This window comes from Pelmatolapia mariae, linkage group LG10_11 (genome assembly GCF_036321145.2).
Source record: "Pelmatolapia mariae isolate MD_Pm_ZW linkage group LG10_11, Pm_UMD_F_2, whole genome shotgun sequence".
In the NCBI taxonomy this organism is placed as follows: Eukaryota; Metazoa; Chordata; class Actinopteri; order Cichliformes; family Cichlidae; genus Pelmatolapia; species Pelmatolapia mariae.
This window is the reverse complement of record NC_086236.1, coordinates 31,963,142-31,980,118: the sequence shown is the minus strand read 5'-3', so window position 1 is coordinate 31,980,118 and position 16,977 is coordinate 31,963,142. Positions and strand designations below refer to the sequence as shown.

The 16,977-nt window shown below is 38.3% G+C and overlaps 1 protein-coding gene and 1 long non-coding RNA gene across 2 annotated transcripts in view; one reads left to right on the top strand and one right to left on the bottom strand.

Annotated features, from left to right (window-relative positions):
- Positions 1–16,977, top strand: part of opcml (opioid binding protein/cell adhesion molecule-like) — a 388,855-nt gene that overhangs the window by 216,736 nt on the left and 155,142 nt on the right. The window lies entirely within an intron of this gene.
- On the bottom strand, positions 9,738–10,562 carry LOC134637983 (uncharacterized). The gene is made up of 3 exons (XR_010095209.1): positions 10,421–10,562; positions 9,927–9,986; positions 9,738–9,828 (listed from the first exon to the last, which is right to left on the bottom strand). It is a non-coding gene; the product is annotated as an uncharacterized LOC134637983 (long non-coding RNA).

Here is a 16,977-nt window from a genome sequence, read left to right as displayed (position 1 = left end):
ATTGTTTGTGATACTTCTTTTTTACGATACGAACTAGTCTAATCTGAAATATATATATTTTTAAAAAAAGAATCTCATCATCACATTGCTTAGCATTGCTTTGCTCATTTTCTACCTCTCTTTGAAGGATCCATACAGAGGGGGATTAGCGAGTCTCTGCTCTGCTATTGTTTTGTTTTATTTTCTTTTTTGTCTATGCGATCCTACTAGGGAGGCATTAGGAAGCTCGGACATTCATTTTCCCAATGAAAAGGTGTACCACTGCCACTTCCTACTGCTTTCTATGTGATATTCATAAGCCATGCATTGATCTTTCTTCTATCTAATCCAAACCGTGATCTAATGCTTTAAAATGCAGGAAGTATTCCTATCCAGGGTAATAATCTTTAAACATTACATGAACAAAAAAAGAAATATACCAGTTAGATGTTAAAATGTCACAGTTTTAACATTCAGTGGGTAGGCTAATACCCAAAAAAATTAATACTTAATATAACTAGAAGCTAAAAATTATTATAAAAATAAATAGTCATTTGCAACAGTATTTATTTATACAGTGCCATCTTGGCCTCATTCACTCACACACACACACTTGACAGAGCTGCACTGCTGGCAGGCACACAGCTCCTCCTTACACAAACCCCCTCAGAAATAGCTGAAATAGTTAATGTTCATACCACCGAACAACAGTTTAGGAAGACTTTACAACACTGAATATTTAATATTTAATAGTGATCGTAAATTTACATTTGACTGGTACACAAATTGATATTAACTCTTAAACTATTAGCAATCACCCGATAGCCACGTTAACTGTCTGTAGTTAGATAAAAGATGAATAATTATGGGTCATGAATGGAATGTTGAGCCATCACAGAGCAGATTACGAACATGTGGAGAACTGGGCAGGATGCTGCCTGCACAGTGTAGTAAAGCTGAACTGTAGCCGAACTGAGTAGAAAGTCCAGAAATATATCCAAAAGTCCAGATCAGAGCAGCAAGTCTCAGGGTGAGGAGCAGAGCTGAGAAGGTGAAGAGCTGCAGATTGAGGAAGAGCAGTATGAATGCTGGATAAGAGAGAGGCTGCAGATGTGGACAAGATGAGAACTTCTCTACTCTAAAATGATTTGTTAAAATGTGTTTCTTACTGGGTTGTAGCCAGTTGACAGGCTACTTTTAAAATGCAGTCAGTTGTTTCACAGTGAGCACTCTTTTTTTTTTACTAATACCACATACTATCCAAAGTTTATTTTTAACTTTTTCATAAGGCTCTTCTTGTACAACAATTAAAGTATTTACATTTGTCAGATATTGTGCTGTTGTACTATGTGTTTATTTGTAACCTTTAAGATCTTTAATGAAATGATCTCAAGAAACAAAAACCCTAAACTCTAAATCTTAAATATCTATTTTGTTGTTTTTGTTATTTATTCCTTATAATTGGGAAAGTTTATTAAAAAAAATTAGCAAGTTATTTTTTCAAATTACTTGTTCACCATTCTCAAAATTTTACTTATGGTATCAAAAAAGGTGTAGGGTATTAAGGACTTTCCTGGGTATTGGTATTTAGTTTGAAATTCAAGCATCATGACAATCCCATACTATAACCTATACCACAAATGTTTCAATACTGAAACATTGATTTAGTACAGAAATAACATTTAGGAACATTTTATATATATTAAACATGGCACAAAAAAGATTAAACCTTAAAATACACTGTAGGTGCAGGATATCATGTATTTATTAAAGGACCAATATACTAGTTTTGTGTTTTGACTTATAGTAAAATACATATTCATACATTAAGGTTTTACAGAAAGACTGTGACATTTAACAACTACAACAAACAAACAAAAAATCTCATAAGAGCTTGCTGTATTGTTGTACTGATTACTGCTTTGTTATCACAAAGAATACAAATATGCCAAATTTTGAAATGTCTGAAATGTGAAATATATCTTAGCTCAAAGCAGATTAAAGGAAAGAAAAGGGGGACTGAATGAATGAATACTGTACTTTAAACATCACACTCTTGGTGCAGGCTTTCATTACTGATGTTGGCCCACTGTCTGATTGAGGTCTGTGTCTTGTTAAACCTTTGTGCAAATCTGTCTGTGGAAGGGAGTGAGGGAAGAGAAGTTACTACATAAAATTATAATCTTCAGCTGGACTGATATTAAGTGCAGTTAAATGTGTCTTTCAGTACTACACAAATGTACAAATATGAATGATTTGAAATGGCTTAGTGTTAATCAAGGTTATTCTAGTCAACTAAAACTGAGCTAAAAACTAAAGTGTGAAAAATGTATTTAATAAATGAGAATAATAAGATAAAATAAAAAAAATAGAACAATATTTTATATTTTAAAGAAAATCTTTCAATTTATATGGTTCAAATTTGAACTTGACTATGAGTCAACTGTCTTCAGAGTATTGTACGGTAATAGCTCTTATGTGTTTCATAAATCCTAAAACTAACTGAAACTAAACTGAAAACCCAAATTTAGTATAAAATAAATGTGTATTATGTGTATGATGTGTATTAATCTTTAGACATGAAAACATTTTATATCTGATATTTTATACTGAATTTTATCCCTGACACTTAAAGTGTTAAAGGAACTAATCAGTAATTAGAAATTAGAAATATTCCTAATCCAGGTGACAGTGTTAATGCAGGTGTCAAATTTAAAATTATTTTCCAATGCGTATTTGTTGTTTAAGATTTTACATGGTCTGTCACACCGCCTGCCACTTCATTTGATTAACTTTTGCCCAGGAGAATCTATAAAATCTAAAAGGATATCTTTAACTAAAGATGATACTGTACCTTTTCGGCACTCATTCTCACTGAAAGCTTCAGCTCAATGGAATGCCCTGCCTGATGCCATTAAGAACTCCAGCTCTATGACCAGCTTTAAAAACAGACTGAAATATTTGGTGAAAGACTCAGACTAATATAAACTGATGTCTGTTTTTTCCTTGTGTCGCGCTTATGAGTGTATTGATATTGTTTGTTCGCTTTGCGATTTACTTTTTCTCTAACATTTTTGTGATTTTATGCATGCAACAGAGACTGCAGATGGAAATTAGCCTTACGCTAACTCTGGTACAGTGCAGTAGGTAAGTGGTCAGGACTGGTGGTAGAACAAATTTCTCAGTTAACCCAGGGTTTTCTGAACAACATACAAGCATGTTCATATGTAAGGGGTGGCATTGACAATATCTGACCAATTACGCTAATATAACTGAGTGGCTGACTTTACAAATGAAGTATAATCTACTATCAGAAAAATATAAAGAGGGTGGAGCATGAAGGACCCAAAGTCACCCAAAGTGATTCGACTCTTTACACTCAGTGCACACGCAAGCGATAATTCTTGTAGCCTGACACTTTCTGGCTTTTAAGCCAGGCTCCTGATTCCTGCTTACAGCTCGGCACATAGGTCCCGGTGTCTACTGAAATAGGAGAGGCAAAATCACACAATTACTGCCAGATGTGTCCTGACCAGCCTCCCCTGGCACTGCCCCCTGAACCTGTCATTCCACCCCTCCCCTGCAGCTGACACACAGACCATAAATGAGTAATAAAAAATAAAAGTAGCACAGCTGCTGCAGATAAACCAGTGGTGTGAGAGGAAGAGCACTGTACAGTAGATCAGTGGTAAAACTGTGCTTTGTTTTCATTATTTATAAAGTGTTATCTCTTTGAAGGCATGAAGGAAAGCTGACAAAAATGCCAATTGTGTGAGTTAACTGACTTATCATAGCTTCACCTTTAATACACGGGAGAATAAGATGGGTTATAATTTAGTATTTTGTTAAATTATCATTATTTATTTTTATTCTTATTGTTTTTATTTGCTATTTTACCTCCCGTTAGTCTCTGTTAGCCAATCTTAATGAAAGTTTATTTCAAGTGGATCTAGCATTGTTAGACTCAGACTCATGCCCCATAGGTATTCATGCACCTCATGACCTCATGACTTAGGTTTCCAGAAACCTCACATTAGTTGGCATAATGCAAGCTTATAATGAGCTGCTGTTGTTGTCACCTGTCTGGAGATGGGAGAGTCACATGTCTAATCTGCTAGCAATAAGTAATTGCGACAATATTGGGGAGTAAATTAGTTTTTTTTGCATATTTTGATTTCAATGAAAGAAATGACAGTTGAAGTAAAGAAGATGGCATTCTGTCTACATCTAAATATACATACATATACAGCACATACTCTGACAAAATGAAACAACTGAGGTCAGCTGAGCACATTTTTACTAAAATGGTGAGTTAAGGCATGTGCATAACATGTTTTTTTATGTGTTCTCCTGATTTGTTAAACGGGCTATTGGTATTTGTCACACCAAATATTCAGTCAATAAAATGAATTTCACATGATTTGGCTTAAAACTAGTCTGACCTCTAATATATCTCCAGATTATCATGGGGCTATATTTGAAAGTTGAAGAGCTCTAATGTGAAGCTGACACATTAAAAAAGGCAGTACTGGGTGTGAATTGAGTAGTAAAATAGATATTATTATTAAATATTCACTTCTGGGCAGCATGGTGGTTAGCACTGTTGCCTCACTGCAAGAAGTCTGTGAATTCAGTTCTCTCCGGTTACTCCAGCTTCCTCCCACAGTCCAAAGACATGCTGTTAGTGGGGTTAGGTTAATTGGAAACTCCAAATTGACCATAGGTGTAAATGTGAGTGCGAATGGTTTGTCTGTCTCTATGTGTTAGCCCTGCGACAGACTGGCAACCTGTCCAGGGTGTACCCTGCCTCTTGCCTTAAGACAGCCCCCCGGTGACCCTGAAAAAGGATAAGCAACAGAGAATGGATAGATGTATATTGACTTTCGATTTTTATCTATAGTTGCTGTGATTGCTATTGTCTTTTGATTAAGTTTTAATGTTTTGATGAAACAGCTAAGAGAAAAAGAAAGGATAAAAAGCAACAAAAAAAAAAAAAACCCCAGTTCAGACACAGAGTGATATTTAAAACCAGTTCTAGATAGGTAAGTAAACAGCTTAACCGATACTTGGTCAAAGGAGTTTGCAAAGAAAAGCGTCTGGACTTCTTTAAGTTGCTTGAAGACGTTTCACCTCTCATCCGAGAAGCTTCTTCAGTTCTAAGGTCAAATGGCCGAGAGTCCCAGATTTAAACCCAGTGGGAGTATCCCCCCAAAGAGGGACAAAGGACCCCCTGGTGATCCTCTAATCACATGAGCCAAGGTGTGAAAGCGGGTGTGGGACCTAATCAGCCAGGGTTTCGGGTGAGCTCATTGTGAAACCTGGCCCCACCCTGTCATGTGAATTCCTGAGGTCAGATGGCCAAGGATGTGAGTGGGCATTAAGGCGTCTGGGGAGGGAACTCAAAACTGGATTATAGATGGCAGACAGTTGGTGTCGTAAACCACCGCCTCTGTTCAAAGATGGTCGCTCACAGTGGACATAGATGGCCTCTTTCACTCCTCTTTCAAACCATCTGTCCTCTCTGTCCAAAATGTGAACATTGGCATACTCGAAAGAGTGACCTTTATCCTTAAGATGCAGATGGACTGCTGAGTCTTGTCCTGTGGAGGTGGCTCTTCTATGTTGTGCCATGCGCTTGTGAAGTGGCTGTTTGGTCTCTCCAATGTAGAGGTCTGGGCATTCCTCGCTGCACTGTACAGCATACACCACGTTGTTGAGTTTGTGTTTAGGAGTTTTGTCTTTCGGGTGAACCAGTTTCTGTCTGAGTGTGTTGCTGGGTCTGAAGTACACTGGGATGTCGTGCTTGGAGAAAACTCTCCTGAGTTTCTCTGATACACCGGCTACATAGGGGATGACAACGTTGTTGCGTCTGTCTTTCTTATCCTCCCTCGCTGGTGTCTGATCTTCTTTTCTGTGCCTCTTTGCTGACTTTATGAACGCCCAGTTAGGATAACCACATGTTTTGAGTGCTTCCTTTACGTGTGTGTGTTCCTTCTTTTTTCCCTCAGGCTTAGAGGGAACATGTTCTGCCTGGTGGTGTAGGGTCCTAATTACTCCAAGTTTGTGTTCCAGAGGGTGATGGGAGTCAAAGAGGAGGTACTGGTCCGTGTGTGTGGGCTTCCGGTAAACTTCAATGTTGAGGTTGCCATTCTCTTCAATGTGCACAGCGCAGTCCAGGAAAGGCAAACAGTTGTCCTTTGTGTCTTCCCTGGTGAACTTGATGTTTTTATCCACAGCGTTAATGTGCGCAGTGAAGGATTCCACTTCTTGTGTTTTGATTTTGACCCAGGTGTCATCTACATATCTGTACACTGTAAAAAAAAAAAACTGTCAAATTTACGGTAAAATACCGGCAGCTGTGGTTGCCAGGAATATACCGTGAAAAAAATGTTGAATCTGTAAAAGACAATACGGTATACTGGTTTTGTAACCCTAAATTTTAAGGTAGACAACGTATTATTTTACCAAAATCATGATAGAAAAAACCAAATATATTTGTCAATTATACAGAAATTTAATGTAAAAAATGCAACTTTCCATAGCTTTTTACGGATATTTGCAGTAAAAAAAAAAAGTTATAATACAATAATATTTACAGTAATTTGTTGTTAATTTAACAGTAATAGGATAGACCCTATTATTGTAAATAACTGTAAAAATAACAGAAATATGTTAAACCTTATTAAAACCTTTGACAGTAAAAAACACAGTGAAATTGTATAACAAATTACAGCATTTTATTTTGACCAGATACATTTTACGGTAAATTCCTGGCAACCACAGCTGCCGGTATTTTACCGCTAAAAATACAGTACAATATGAGGAACATAAATGGTTTACCGTACATTTTACATTTGCAACCGCTAAATATAGAAAAACCTAAAGATGCTCATATATAACCAAGGTAGTGAATATTACTGATAAACAATGAGAAAATATGACATACCATTTGAAAACAGACTAAACATATCATTTTCTCTATTCCTACAAAACAGCATAGATCTTGAGAATACAGCATGTGTCCATATATATGGCTGGTAATCCATGGATCCATGAATAAACATGAAACAAAATATTACCTGCCCCTGACCTATCAACAGTAATGAGTCACTGGGTCCTGCCTTGGTGAAGGAAAGGACTCAGTGGAGTTTCTAATGCGCATGGTGTCGAAGATACAAGCTCTGCAGGAGTACTTCAATGTCCATCAGGAGTTCACTTTGGACTGGCAGGATCCCCTCTGCAGCAAAAAATGGACAAAGTTTGATCAGTGCTTGAGCAAAATGCACAGAAATGAACAAAACGTGCTGCCAAAAACAGATCTAATGATAAATGATTTCTTAAGTGTAAAATATACAGTTCTTAAAGGATAGCTATTGTCAAAATGCAACCTGGGCTGTTTTTTTTTTTACTGTAAATGAGACAAACATATATCTAAAAGCATAATTACGACAAACAAGCCGTTTTTGAGATTCACCGTGATTTTGTTTTGTGGTCAATAGCCAGTGAATGGGAATACTAGGGGGCCGGGGCATAAATTTGAGCGCATCAAAATCAATACAGTAAAAAAAAAACAGCCCAGGTTGCGTTTTGGCAATAGTTATCCTTTAAATCTACTCAGGGCTCTAGACTAACTTTTTGACATGGGCGCACCGGTACGCCTAACTTAAAAAATTTAGGCGTACCGGCACAAAAGTTAGGCGCACTCAAATTTTTGAACCGCATCGCTTATCACTGCAGTTTTACATGTGCACTTTCTTTGGGGGGAAGTCCATACAGACAATATTCATTTCTAAATTATTAACTAACAATCTTGTGCTTAAAGTGCTTTGTCAATATTGTAGAAAATGTTAAACTTAATCATCATCTTGGCCTGACGACCTGTTTGCTGCTGCCTGCTGCTGAAAGGCAGTGGGGAGAGGGGACACTTGGGCAGTGCATTTATTGCAGCATCTAATGTGTTTTCTGGATACACTGTGCTTTTTCAGCATTCAAAGATTGATGGCACCGTGTCAGAGCTGGCTATGAATTTCAGACGGATCAGGCCTTAACTTAACAAAAAAGTTATCAATAGTTCTTTTCATCTTTTCTTATTACCCACAGCTACATCCACTTCTGTCGGGCCTAGGCTGCTCACTAGGGCTGGGTATCATCACTGATTTCTATAATCCATTCGATTCCGGTTCTCAAAGTCCCGATTCGATTCAGTTTAGCCTCAGACAGTCAGAAATATTATAATTCTGATCATTTATCAGTACTGATACATGTGAGACTTCATCAGAATTGTGAACATCACAGCAGATGCCTTTGTGTCAAAGTAACAGAATAAAACACAGAAAAACATGAAGGAGATTTTCCTGGTCTGGTTTTTTATAGCAGATAACCTTAAAAATATTCTGCAATTTTGCATAATTTTAAGAAGTTTAAATTTCTTCAGTATTGAACAACAGAAATTAGGCTTTCTTGTCCGAGGTCATTTAAGTGAAAAAAGAAAAAGACCGCGCTGTAAACAACGGTAGACTGGTGGGTAGTAAGCGAATGAATAATGCAGAAAACAGATTTGAGACGGGAAACTGTTCTTGAAGTACAGAGAGAGAGAGAGAGAGCTGTGCATGAAGTGTGATTTTTATCGTGGTGGAAGCAAAACAGCAAAAGTCAGAGGGAATTCATGACGACATTGATCAATTATGAAGCGTAGTTTGCTGCTTCTTTTGCTGCTGGCTCGGCGAATTTTGGTTGGAGAGAGACAAAACCTGCAGCTCAGAATCAGCGCAAAAAGACGGAAACAGCGCGGACCCGACGCATCAGAATCGCTAAGCTCCGACAGCGTGTCCGTGTTCGGGCCGTGGGGTGAGAAAGCCGAGAAAGACAAAGCTGATTCTGATGCGTCGGGTTCGCTCTGTGTTTACGTCTTTGTGTGGAATCCGTTAATGAATTGATATCGCTTTATTCAAGCTACTCACCTCTCTCTTCCACCTGCACTTTCAACTGGACCACGGCCAATCAGAGAGGTCTCGCCCCTGACTATCTCTGATTGGTTTAGTCCGCGATAGGGCATAATGTGTGTCTGTTGTTGACCACATGGAGAGTTGCAGGGATTTCTTTTTTTTTTGTTACTTGAAAATATTTTTTTTTAGTCGCACCACTGAAAAATTTGGTCGCACTCTAGAGCCCTGCTACTTATGTAAAAGTGATACATAGACAACGCAGCCCTAATCACAATCATAATTTGTTGGAAAACGTATTTAAGTTTCCTATTGATTTATCATAGAACTTGAAGTTAATGGCTGAATGCATGGTGATGAGACCTATCATTCAATCTACATTTTATAGCGTATGAAACTGCTCACCTGGACATGAACCTGAGCTCGGCTGATTAAGATTAGTGTCTCCTGTCCATCTTTCTTTAGCAAAACTTGAATAATACCACTGCTTACCTCTTATTGAATCTTTGGGTGCAGACTTAATTGAAGAGCCTCGTATAAACAGGCAGGGTGTGATGTTTAGGGAAACCAAAGAATACAGGTGCCATCATTTCTGCCAGAAGACTCATGGGGTGCAACGAAGCTTTCACTGTGGACTGGCTAGATACCTTCTGCATTCAGAAAGAAAACAAGAAGGGCATACACCATAAACAATAATAACTGACAAAAATAATGAGACAAGAAATTAAAGTAACAAAATAAGTGCAAATCAAGTTTCCCTGTGTTGCAGTGTAGCTGAATGTTTTTCAACAATTTGATTTACGGTAAAACACATACCAAATATTTCCAGCCAAGGTTTGTTTCAATCTTCAGCATGTTTTTCCTGCCATTGTCTTGAAACTGTTTCATCTGTCCCTCTCATTTGATGCTGTTTACAAAAACAAAACAGCAATATTGTAAAGGGAAAAAGGAAAATGAATTTAATGGGAAAAAAAAAGAAAAAAAGATTATGACCTGAAATCTCACCATTTCCTGAGAGTCACAGGTCCTTTGAGTATCCTTATGGTTTCTGCTCAAATTCAGTGTCTGAAAAGGGCAGGAACAAAACAAACCTTTTTAATCATAATAAAGACAAAATAAGATTTAGAGACAGACAAAGAAATGTGTAAAATATTTACATTTATATTTAAATATTTACACCGAAAGAAACAACGTGGCTCATTCCGATGCAGTTTACAATGAAGCACGTAGCCCCTTGATGACTGAACTACCTTACCACAGAAATTACAGGTTAACATAACTCCATGTACTTTGGTAATTCCTCCCTAGCAAATTAAGCACGCCAAACACAGAAACTAATCCAGAGCAATGCTTCCCTCGCGACAGTAATGCTAACTCAACTCACAAATGCTAACTAAATTCACAACCTCACTCATAAAAAACGAACTGCTAAAATTATCTATAAACGCTGGGCTGGTGGATTTTTATAACAGAGATAACTTGAAGTTGCATGTACTCACCTCACCTCGAACTAATTGTAAGCTGCCAGGATGTCTACAAATTCCGAAGATGCTGTGGTCCAAGCACCAATAAATGGCGCTAATATACGAGTTCAAAACTGTGTCCGTTAGCGAAGCCAACTTGAGTCTCCTGCATGAAAAAAAGAGCAGTTGGCACACAGCTCAGCAGCGCGCCGCGCTATTGGTCATTTTCAGGCGACGTCATCCCGCAATGTAATGTCGCTCTTTGTTTCTTTAGGAGGAGGTTAGAATTTGATCAGAAGTCACGTCTGCAGACCGCTGCAGCCACGTCTTGCCTTGCTTCCCCTTTTTTTGGTGAAATGGTTCGCTCATACTGCACAATGTTGCTACCAGAATTTTTTTTTCTGTACACAGTTTACCAGCAGTTTAGCTACCAATCAACAGCGATCACACAAACTCAAAATTTAAGGCGGACCCACTTAAGGTGGTCTGATAATATGGCGTGAAACACAACAACATCAAGTTGTTTTAAAATAATAATTAAAAAAGATTATTGAAATCAATTTTATTCACAACCATGAACTTTATTTTTAACATCTTCTTTTGCTGTTGATTTTTTTAATCAGAAGGTTAACAATGATATACTGCAGGCCTAACTTTTAATCTGTATATCAGTATCTGAATTTTAAAATAAAAAAAAATACTATCAATTTTATTGTCTTTCACTGCTGATATTTGCTTTTTTTTTTTTTATGGTATTTACTGGTTGTATTATTACGGTGGACCCTATTTTTTTAACATCTTGCTTCTGTGAAAATGAATGTTTTTGTTTGCTTAAAAATCTACAGCTTTATACTGTGAATTCCAATGTGCACAACCCCAAAAGATGTAGTTTTACTCAAATAATACCGTAAAATCTAAGTTTTTCAGACATTTTCAACATTACAATATTTAATTGTAAAATGTATGCATGTTTATTTGTTTTCACAGGCAATATTTATAATTTCAACATTTTATTACAGTAAAAAACAAAGTTTTATCCAGTCTCACAATTAACGGTTATTCAATCTATTTAATACAGTAAAAGGAAGTTTTTGGTTTTACGCTCCATTACCGTTGGAATTTGACGGTGTTTTGCTGTATATTTTACTGACTTTTTTTACAGTGTACCAGTAGCTGGGTACTCTTCCTTTGAAAGAGCCGAGAGCCTTCCTTTCCACTTCCTCCATGTAAAGGTTGGCTACAATAGGTGACACGGGGGAGCCCATGGCACAGCCATGTTTTTGTCTGTAGAAGCCTTCGTTGTATTTGAAGTATGTTGTGGTAAGGCAGAGGTCTAACAGTGTGCAAATCTGATCGGGTGTGAAGTTGGTCCTGTCTTCCAAGGAGCTGTCTTCTTGTAGTCGTTTTCTGACAGTCTCCACTGCTTCCATGGTGGGTATGCAAGTGAAGAGAGAGACTACATCAAAGGACACCATGGTTTCATCTGAATCCAGGGTAAGTTTCTGGACCTTGTCGGTGAAGTCGGTGGAGTTCTTGATGTGGTGTGGGGTGTTCCCCACGAGAGGTGCAAGGATGGTAGCAAGGTGTTTCGCAATGTTATAAGTGGCTGAGTTTATGCTACTGACTATGGGTCTGAGTGGGACCCCTTCCTTGTGGATTTTAGGAAGTCCATAAATGCAGGGTATGGCATCCCCTGGATAAAGGCGGTGATATGTAATGCGGTCAATGATTTTGTCCTTTTCAAGGTCTTGAAGGTAAGCTATAACTTTCTTTTTGTAGCTGCTTGTGGGGTCTCGCTTTAAAGCTTCGTAGGTGTTGTTGTCATTGAGGAGAGTAGTGATCTTTGTGTGGTAATCTGTTGTGTTTAGGACCACGGTGCACCTTCCCTTATCCGCTGGTAATATAGTGATGTTGTGGTCTTTGCTCAGGGAAGTGACGGCCTTCTTTTCTTGTAATGTAAGGTTAGACGGAGGGACTTTTGCACTGGAGAGGGTGGCTGAGACTTTCATCCTGATTTGCTCTGCTTCTGTCTGTGATAATTTATTAATCCGTATGGCGGTTTCTGTGGCTGTGATGAGGTCCACTATGGGAAACTGTTGCGGAGAAATGGCGAAATTGAGTCCTTTGGCTAAAACCCTCTTTTCAGGTTCAGTGAGATTCCGGTCTGAAAAGTTCTTTACCCATTTCTCCCGACTGTCTTCAGGTGTGTTTTCGTCTCTGAGTTGTGTGGGTTCACACTGAGGAGTGTGGGTTTTTGAAAGCAAGGTGTGAAATTTCCTGCGTTGTCTTTCTTTTCCTTGAGAGTGTTGGGCCCGCTGAGCCTTGTCCACAAACTTGTAAACCTCTTCTAGGATTGGAGAGGGTAGAAGAGTTTCCAGTTCCTGCAGAGTCTGGCTGATCTTGATCTGGAGGGCATCTATAGTGAAATGGACCTGTCTTATCCTTTCACTTAAAAGGTGATTTTGTGCTCTCTGTAGAATCAAGTCTGCTCTGTGTCCCCTGACAGTGGATCCAAGGCGCAAGCTCTTAGGAACAACTCTGCTTTGTCTGCATCTTAGGTTGAAACGAAGGTGGTTCCTATAATCCGCCAGTTTCCTTGATTCCCTTTCATACTCCCGTACCAGTTGAAGGGTGTTCCTCCCAAAATGTACGGCAATATGTCTGTGAAGGTTCTCAGTCATCCAGGTCATCGTAGTCAAAGGAGTTTGCAAAGAAAAGCGTCTGGACTTCTTTAAGTTGCTTGAAGACGTTTCACCTCTCATCCGAGAAGCTTCTTCAGTTCTAAGGTCAAATGGCCGAGAGTCCCAGATTTAAACCCAGTGGGAGTATCCCCCCAAAGAGGGACAAAGGACCCCCTGGTGATCCTCTAATCACATGAGCCAAGGTGTGAAAGCGGGTGTGGGACCTAATCAGCCAGGGTTTCGGGTGAGCTCTACTTGTTTTACAGAACCTGACTTCGTCTAAAAATGATTATAAAATCAGAAAAGCAAATTTATATTCAACACACACGAAACAAGAGACTAGCAAAATAAAACAGGAAGTAATGAAACGGGGGGCAATTAATATAATAAATGGATACTTATCATTAATCCACTTAAAGGTTTTTTCTTGTTAACTATTATTACAAATTAAGAAAGCACAATCTCAGATCAAAATAAAGTCATGGAAAACAAAACAGGAGCTAAAGGTAGAATATTAAACTCTAAAGAACAAAGAACAACTAAGTAAAGAATACAACATTAAACAAAACATAAAACTCAAAAACACAGGATGGGATCCTGACAGTAACACAAGTATGTGCCTCATCATTGACTTACAATGACGAAACAATAGCAGAACGTGTAATAAAGATTCACATGTCACATGTACACTTTTTGTTCCTGCATTTGTGTTTTCTTTCCATTGGAACATGCAGAAAGCTTATGAATGAGAGACAGAAATGCAGTATCATTATCATTACAGGGTTATGTTTTTTTGTGATTTCAGGACCTGTAAATATAATCCCTAAATAAACGGCCACATGACAGCTTAAAATAATTTTTCAACCAAATTTAGCACTGAGTAAAATCCTTGTACAAGAAAATAGGCCAAACAAAGGCAAGTCTTATTTGTGAAAGTGAATCAAAGTCACATGTCCCACATTCTTCTCTTTCTGGTCTCTGAGAATGAGAATACTGAGATTCCTCCCAGGATCAGAACTGCAGACAGCAGTGGTAAAAGTAACAATGACCTCAAAAATATGAAGGAGAAAATGTTTTTAAAAATGTTGGGTGCGCTACAGTATAATGTAACACCTGAGAGAAAGGTACACAGCATGCTAAATCTGGGTGGCAGATATTGACTAGAAAAAAAAGGAGAAATGTTATTACATTTCATCTTCTTAAATTATTGCATTCACCAGCTGGTTTTTGTAGAATTCTTTATGTCACACTGTGAACTGAGCTCCTCTGATGTCCAGTTCTCCCAGCAGACCATAATTTTACTATATAATTATCTAAAAACAGCTGCGTGTAGATGCTGAAAAGGATAGGTTTTTTTCCCTTTTTCATCATCCACAAACTAACAGAGTGCAAACCCTCAATGTGTTCTGAAATGTGTCACCAGCTGTCTCACCACATTCTAGCCCACCTGTGATTTCACTCAGTTGTTGTGACTGACAGGTATTTGTGAGCCGTTTAGACAAATCAAATATCTTGCAGAAGTCTCCACCACTTCTAGATGTTCTGTGATGTGGCAAATAATCCTTTTTCACTAAGGAAGCGCCATAATCATCTGTCAACACCTGCATGTTTTCAGTCAAAGGTTCTTTCTGCTTCTCATCATTGACAGTGAAATGAAGATATGGTAGTTTATCTCAGTCCTACACCCTACCCACAAGTCAATCCTCTGCTTGTCGGCTGTCGTGCTGGGCTGTGTGATAAATAAATTGTCTTGTTAAGAGAGCACTTGCTGTAAACAAAGATAAAGGCAAGGCAGGTTCACACTTGCTGTAATGACAAGCATATGTATAAAAAGCAAAATTGTAATTACAAATGTGTAGATTTTCTTTAGAAACGGATGCACAGAATCATTCAATATGATATATACACAAAATTCTTCCAGAGATTTATGCTGACCAAGAAAACAATGCTCACCTGCATATTCATGCATTTATCTAATCAGCCAATCATTCTTTTCTACAAGTACAGTGCATAAAGATCTGTAATTATAGTTCAGGAGATTCTGTTATTATTTATACTGAACATCAAAAGTGGATCCACAATTTGATCATTTTCCAGGCTGGACCTTACACCAATAAACAGCTAATTCACAAATGAATCTTGTGAGCTGTCAGTTACTTTTGATCTGTGCTTCTCCAAAACACAAACATGCTTGTGATTCACTGTGTGCTAGCACCCTGTAATACAGTGAACAACCCACACAGGAACTAAGTATACTAAGTATATTCAAAAATTCTAATAGAGTACTGGAGAAGGAAGTGTCTATTCAACAGTGCATATAATTGTAGCCTGGGGTTTGAGCTGATTACCACTTCAAAATTATGACTCTAACATCTACTGTAAGTATAAAGGTAAAGGATGTAGGTGGCTCCTCACAATTCAGTCCTGTTCTCTGTGTACAAATGTGACAATAAATCATTAAGTCTACAGTAACTACTGTGTGTTTTAATAAATATATAAAAACATAAGCAAGCATGAACCATTTAATTTTAATATGCATCACCCTTAGATGTAGTTGGTTGAAATCTTTTACATTGTCCATAACCCTCAGCTACAACACTACTACTACATAAGCTATACTGCAGGCGGGGACAGTAAATCCCCACTTAATGGTGCCATTGGCTTGAAGTTGCCCTTCGGTGTTGTTCACCACATCCCCTCGGATACCTGATGAAGGCTCTTAAGGTCCTGTTGATCTTGTACAGTTCTAGGCATTCCAAGATCCATGTGTGGGGCATTGAGTCACAGGCTTTTTTGTAGTGGATCCAAGCAGTGCACAGGCTGGTGAGTCTGGTCTTATAATTTTGGGTGACTGTATCTACCAGTAGCTGGTGTTTTGTCCCTGCTGATTCCTTTCTAGGCTTTTCCTTAATGTATTGGACCATGTGCCAGTTCATCCGAGCTGCTTTGACAAGAGTTTCCATGAGGCATGTTATTGGTCAGTAGTTGGACGTTCTTGAGGTTTAGGACTGCCGTGCCTTCAGTTAGCCATTCTGGGTGTGTGTCATCCTTTAGCATCTGGTTAATTTGTGCTGCCAGACGCTCATGGAGTGCAGTTAGCTTTTTTTCGCCAGTAGGCATGAACCATGTCAGGGCCTGGTGCTGTCCAACTCTTCATACGGTTACTGGATGGTTACTGGATCCTATTCAGGGAGTTTCATATGGTCTAAATACTAAGAAAAAGATCATATGTGTGTTATGACTGATAGGGATTTGTGTTTGTTTGGGGGGCTGTAGCCTATAAGTTTATATAGTTAAATGGTAATTTTGAAACCATGCATTTGAGGTCATTTGATGGAGAAACACAAAAATAACTAAATGGTAGTATAACAGTTCCATTACTTTTAAGAAAAATGTTCTGTGTGTAAACTTTGTGATACATTTTCTAATGAACTCAACACTTATCTCAAGAAACAGGGGAAATACCTCTAATGTGCGCAAACATTTGACCACACAACACGCAATTATTTGAACAAATTTAAATGTCTTTGATATGTTCTTTGCTGGTGACACTCAAAGTGCAGCCAATGAGAACCCAATGCTGAGAATTGATAAGAAATGACACTAATCAGAATCGCTAAAATCTTTTCAATTGCACAGGTTTAAATGGGGAATGAAGCAAGTTGCATAGTGGGTGGAGGTAGAGTAGAAAAGTCCAGAAGCATTAAAAAAAGGTATTAGCAGAAGCAATGTGACTGCCTGTCTCCTGGCCCATGAGCACTGTCAAAAGTAAGAAGCCACCAGCTGGGGAAGTCAGTTTACTGTTTACTGTTGTTGTCTTTGGTGCCATCTGCCTGAGCAGAAAAAAAGTCATTCCTTTTTGAATTGCTTTTTTATCATGGGTAACTTTCATTTAATCTATTTAAGTCCAAA